Source organism: Schistocerca serialis, chromosome 1 (assembly GCF_023864345.2).
Source record: "Schistocerca serialis cubense isolate TAMUIC-IGC-003099 chromosome 1, iqSchSeri2.2, whole genome shotgun sequence".
Taxonomy (NCBI): domain Eukaryota; kingdom Metazoa; phylum Arthropoda; class Insecta; order Orthoptera; family Acrididae; genus Schistocerca; species Schistocerca serialis.
This window is the reverse complement of record NC_064638.1, coordinates 387291660-387298172: the sequence shown is the minus strand read 5'-3', so window position 1 is coordinate 387298172 and position 6513 is coordinate 387291660.

Genomic DNA, 6513 nt, shown 5'->3' with positions numbered 1-6513 from the left:
TCTGGCTTTCTAGCTTTATTATTTAGCACCACTTATTTTTTTTCTTAAAACGGCATTTTTACGGAAACTATCAAGTAAAGGCACAAAAAACATGATATTTTAAACGTTATTACAATAAAATATATTTTAACAAAGTTTTAAACCTAAATTTTGACTTTTAATTTTATACTTAATTGTGGTGCAATACTTGTGCACTGCATGCAGACACATTAAGGTGACATGGCGCTACTAGCAGTGAACTGGGGTAAGCCCCAGCACACTCGCTCGCCTCTGTTTCTCACACACAATACAGCACTTGTTTTGCTTCATCGCCCCCTATTTATTTGCGTGAAAAAATTTTTTTGAACAAAATTAAATAACTTGGAACAAGGGATGTAACTATTTAGTTTACCTCTTTTTAAATGAAATTCATTTTTAGAAAATTCCTTATTACTACAAATACAAAATTATCGTGCCTATATGCACAAAGAAGACATGATATAAAAGACTTACACAATATCATTTACAAAATTTACATAGAAACATTACATAAATTTTTCAATAATTACAAAATTATTATTATTTTTGTTTCATTCATAAATTTTTCAGTCTTTTCCTGAAAAGAAACACACATGATTTTTTTCACTTTTTCACTTTACAGTACTCTCATTTTTCACCACAATTGTAGGTGGACGTCCGTGCGACACTTTTCACTAAATGATTATAAATGTGGGAGGAGAATTTACTTTTTCATTCTGTTTTATTATAGAAAGAAAAGGGTATGTTTCACTGCAGATTGAGTCATCCTTGCGTTCATATCCACTACAGCTTGTAGTAAGTCTTTCATTTTATCTCCACATCCCTGAGAAACAGATAACATAGCCTAAGCTTCTGTTCTCATCTTACATCTCAGGGAGGACAAAGCACATTTTACAATCTATATTCTGGAAATAGTTCTGATAATTGAGATAGTGTCAGAAAGAAAATTAGCAATAAGTTATATCTGAGAAAACGATTCATTTTACTTCATAATTTAGCCTGAATCACAACCTTTGCATTCATGCTTTTCTTTTTTCACAAATCATAGCCTTTATGTGTTCAAGTTACCTTTATGTTTTTAAACAGTGACCTTTTGGCTCGTTTGCGATTTCTTTTATTATTTGAGATGCTGCTCTAACTTAGAAGATTGAGTAACCTTTGCGAGTTCTTCTTATGTTTGGCTCAATTATCATATGGATTAGTTTACTAAAGAAGTCATTTGCTTAACAGAACATACTTTGCCTTGTTGTAGGCGACAAGCTTTTTCATTATGGCTGCAGAGAACTCTTTATCTTGATGTTTGATCGAATTTCCCACAAACTTTTTCATGTCCTTGAACCTATTCCCACATAATGCTTTCTTCAGTGGACCAAACAAATGGAAATAACTAGATGATAAATCAGGACTGTAAGGAGGATGAGGCAGTACTTCCCAGCCCATTTTGTCGATGGTTTCATGGTTTAGTTGAGCAATATGAGAACGTGCATTGTCTTGCTGGAGAATCACATCTCTCCTCTAAGATCCACAACGTCTCTCTCTCATGTCTGGCTTCACATTGTTTAAAAGCAAATTCGAGTAATATTGGTTGTTCATTGTACGCTGCTCTTCGAGGTAATCACGAAAAACTGGACTTCCAGCATCCCAAAACACTGTCAACATCACTTTTCCCGCTGATGCTTGGGTTTTGAATTTTTTCTTGACAGCTGAGTTGGTGTGCTTCCACTCCATGCCTTGTCTTTTTGATTCTGGCTCATAGTAGTGAACCCAATTTTCATCACAAGTTAAAATTTTGTTGAGGAAGTGCTCACCTTCTCTTTCATAAGGTACCTTTAGCTCTATGCAGACTCTCAACCTTGTTTTCTTGTGTAGCCACGTCAACTCCTTTGGGACCCATCTTGCACATGTTTTGCAGTACATCAACTTAGTACAGATAACGTTATGAACTGTACCAGTACTAACTTGAAGCTTATCAACTATCATTTTCACAGTCACACTGCGATTGGCACGAAAAATTTCATCAATTCGACTTTCAAGTGAGGGAGTTGAAAATGCAACTGGTCAACCTGAACAGCGTACATCAGTCACTGAGTTGCGACCATTTTTGAACAGCTATACCCACTTGTAAGAATTTGCACGATTCATACGACCTACAACATAAATTTTAGACATTCTACAGTATGTATTCATTGTTTTCTCGCCTTCATCAAGTAAATAACGAATGACAGAACATTGTTTATCAAGTGGACCCCACCATCTTGAAATGTATTTTTGAGGTTATAAATAAAACAGTGTTGATACATCAGCTGATAAGGGCTTATCCCGTAATGCCAACTTAAAGCCATTAAAGTACCAAATTTGCCTTATTAACAGTTCTCCCCCAGACCAATCTGTCTGTTTAATTATTGAATGACTTCTTACATAAGCAAATATCAGTTCCCTAAGTTCTGCTTGCTGTTCTTGAGACAAGCACTTTGATTCACTTACCTTTGTGCTTCTTGTGTCAATGTTTTCTTCTTCTGCTTTTGACCATTCGTTATTGTACGTGTTGACAAACATAACTATGGGATTTACCAATTCAACTTCAAAGTCATGAGCAACTTCAGTTTGATATCTATTAGTACTTCCCCTGATTAGGTCTATTACAAATAATTGGCTATTTACAGTGAAATGACATTGACCTTTTCCTATATTAATTTGTATGTTCTAAATGTATCTACAACGATTAACAGTTAATTTCTCTACTACCAAAAAATTGCATCGTACAGAAAACTGTCCTAATTTTATGGAAATTAAGGCTTGTGTTTTGACTTCTTTGGGTTTATGATCAGTGGCAGTCTATACCCTGCAATTTTTCACTGGCTGTGTGGGTATACGCTAACGTTTCTAAAGTTCTTGAAAGAATCCCTATGACATCAGATTAGTTGTAGCACCTGCATGAAGGTCAATGGGCACGTAAAGATAAAATATTTTTGCTAAAATAGTAGCTTGTATCTTGCAATCTGTCAGATTTTTCTGCGTACTCTCATTACCATGATACAAATCACCTCTCACATCACTACCATGATCCTATCTGATAAAGCAAGTGCCATCAAGCTCATGCCCCCACTCTTCTGCAAGGTCACAGAACGGGGGCCACCATGACCAGTTCAAGTTTCTGAGTTAGGTGTAGCTTCCAGTATATGGATTGTTGGTGTTTTATTGCACCAATTAGTATCCTGTGAGGATATCGACTGAAATTCTCTTTGCCTCTGTGCGTTATTCGGCATATGCGCATTATTTTGCTGGTCGAATTCTGCTGTCTGTGGGTTATTTGGTTGTCTGCTATTGTTTTGCATTTGTCAAGTGATTGGTTGGTTATTGCCGGTATCTTGTGTCTGTACATATTGTACAGGTTGGCCATATGCTGCTCGCCCATTGTAGTTGTTTTTGTAAATTTTTGCCCCTTTCTTTTGTATCCACATATGAATTTACGGCTTTCTCAATTGCTGTTGTGAATCTTATTACCATTACAATAGGTCTGTGTTGGGTTGGTAGCCATCCGAGTTGTACACGAATCCGTTGTTTACTTGTTGAACCGTAAATCTCTGTGCCGCTATTGGCGTATTAACAGGCTTGGGTTGTACTGGTCTCTCTTTATAAATAACATCTATTGAGTCCAGTACAGATAGAAAGTATTCGGTGCCATGTTCCAAAATGGTAATGAGTTTTTCCCTAATGTGGGCAGGAAGACAGCTCTTTAAAGTTATTAGCACATCTACTTGAGATACCGTGTTTCTCCAGTATCTGGTTTTATTCAAATATTTCTCAAAATAGCCCCTTAAGCTTCCATAACTGCTATTAAACAGAGCTGGATTGAATACTTTACATCAGAGGCTCTCTTCTACGGCGTCAGACCAAAATTTATCCAAAAAGTCTCTCTCAAACTGTTCATAATAGTGGCAACATTCCACCATGTCCGTAGCCCATAGCAGAACATCACTCTGTGTGTATGCAACAACAAATCTAATTTTCTGGGCTTTGGTCTAGGTACGAGGCAAAACATTTCGAAATGCTCCGATAAAAACCAAGTGGTATGTTCTTTTCCCTTCAGAGGTAAATACCGCAAATTGTAGATGCCTAAGTAATCCCTCATATGTAAATAATGTTGACAAACAGGCCGCACTGTCAGTGACGGGCGCCGCTTATGTTTGTTTATGGTGTAGCGCATGGCAACTGTGCTTGCTCGACAGTTACAGCTGCCGGCAAGTGTTGCTGCATTCTGCAACCTTCACTATTTTCCTTCTCTAAAAGCACGGGTTTGTTTTCTCTCAAATATTGTTTTGAAATGTCAGTAGTTTTAGCAATACTGTCTCGTAACCTTACTTCAGGTTCCTTTAAACGTGAATCTATTTTAGCTAGAAGTTGACTTTCCTTCTGTTTTAGAGCTTCTTCTACAGTATCTACATAAATTTTTCATTTTGACACTACCTTTCCATTAAGGGTGCTGCCCTTATCCAGCATCCTGGCTTCAGCTTTTTCAGTTATTTCCTTTACATCTGCACAAAAGTGTCTCTCTGTTTTTTGGAAAATTGTGACTCTAAACTTAACCGTGCTATTCGTAGACTTCACTTTTGTACTTATGTAGGTGCGTTTTTGCATACATCTTACAGCTCACTGACTTCATTCGTCACGTTTTTTACCAACACGCCCATTTGGGACTGTGTCTCCTGAATTTGAGAATATACTTCACTGAGGTTCTGTAACTCACCTGCAGATTGTTCCTATCTATGGTCTCCTGAAGATACTTTTTTCGTTAACGTAATTATATTGCGGGACATGTCGGTAATTATTTCTTTTTTTAGTTGTCACCCAGCTCTGTCAACTTCCCGGATAGTTCATCTGATAATTCAGTGCATATAGTTTTGCTCACCTCACTGAACTGTAAACTAAGAATATTTTTGAAATCGTTCAGTTCCTGGTTTTCATGTGTACTTTGTCGTCCTATACCCTGAAGTTTCTGTGTTACACTTTGCTGAAATTCCTGTTGTATTGTCAACTGTAGTTACATGTTCTTGAAATTCCAGTTGCTTTGTAAACTGTTGTTATTAGTTGCGTGAGTTGTGTCAAACTGTGGGTGGCACTAGCATTTACATTGCTTTTACGAACTGTTTCTTGCTCTTGCGTCCGCGACGTCGTCAACAAATAGACAGAGGAAGTTTCGCTGTCGTGTGCTTCACTTTTACTATTTGGAAAACTGTTTCTCAGTGGGAACTGTGAAATTGTTCCATCGACAATCATAAAAGTGACATCATGATCAGTTATATTACCAGCGTCATCTTGTAGTCGATCGTGATGCAATTTGGAATTCCTGTATGATGGTCAGGATAGATGTCTGCCTAGGGATGTTTAGGAGTGTGGAAATCTCACGTACAGACATATGACACAAGTGACACCCAATCACCTGACCACATTCAAAGTCTGTGAGTTCCGCTGAGCACCCCATTCTGCTCACTCATGATGACTAATGACTACTGAGGTTGCTGATATGGAGTACCTGGCAGTACGTGGCAGCACAATGCACCTGATATGAAAAACGTATGTTTTTGAGTGTGTCCAGATATTTTTGATCACATAGTGTGTGAGTGAACTTTAACTGGTACTAATATCATCAGACCTTCAAAGTCAATACATTTTCTGATCAACATTCCTCATTTAAATTTATGTACTTCTTTTCAAATAGTTCCCTTGTGGATAGAGGTGGTTATGAGAATGTTGTTTCCAGATCACCCCCCCCCCCCCCCCCGCAGCTCATGCAAATTCTTCTTGTCTGCTTCAATCGTCCTGATGCAGGATTCTTGGCACGGGCAAAATGATTAACAATGGGGTTTGTTTATATATATATATATATATATATATATATATATATATGTATATATGTATATATAAACACATACAGGGTGTCTCACCTAATGCTGCCACCTCAAATATCTCTGGAACAACAATACATATTTAAAAACGGTTTTCACCAGCATCAATGTACAGCAGGGGCTTAGAAACCTAATATTATGCTAAATTTTAAAAGGTAAACAAATACTATTTTCAACACTAACTTGTGTATCTTTAAATGGACACCCCATATTATTTTTTATGCAATCAGTAGCATGAAACATCACAAAAATAATGGCGTTGGTTGCATCGCAGTATGTCAATTACATCCTGAGAAATTGCGAAGAAAAGTTGACATTTGAAATAAATGAAGTGCACGTCCTGAGACTCAAGCGTGCACCTCACGCTGCCTGTGTCAGGGGCTCACACAATGGGAAGGTATGCACAATCTACAAAAATAAACAATTAACACGTCCAACGCAAATTTACATTTATTAGTGCCCTGTCACCCACAGAGACTGTATTGTTGTGCATTACATCCAGCATAAAAAATGCACCCACATCTTGATCAATGAAACTGTCATGTCAACATATGTTCGAAGTGCCCTCTGTTTGCATCAATGCACGTTT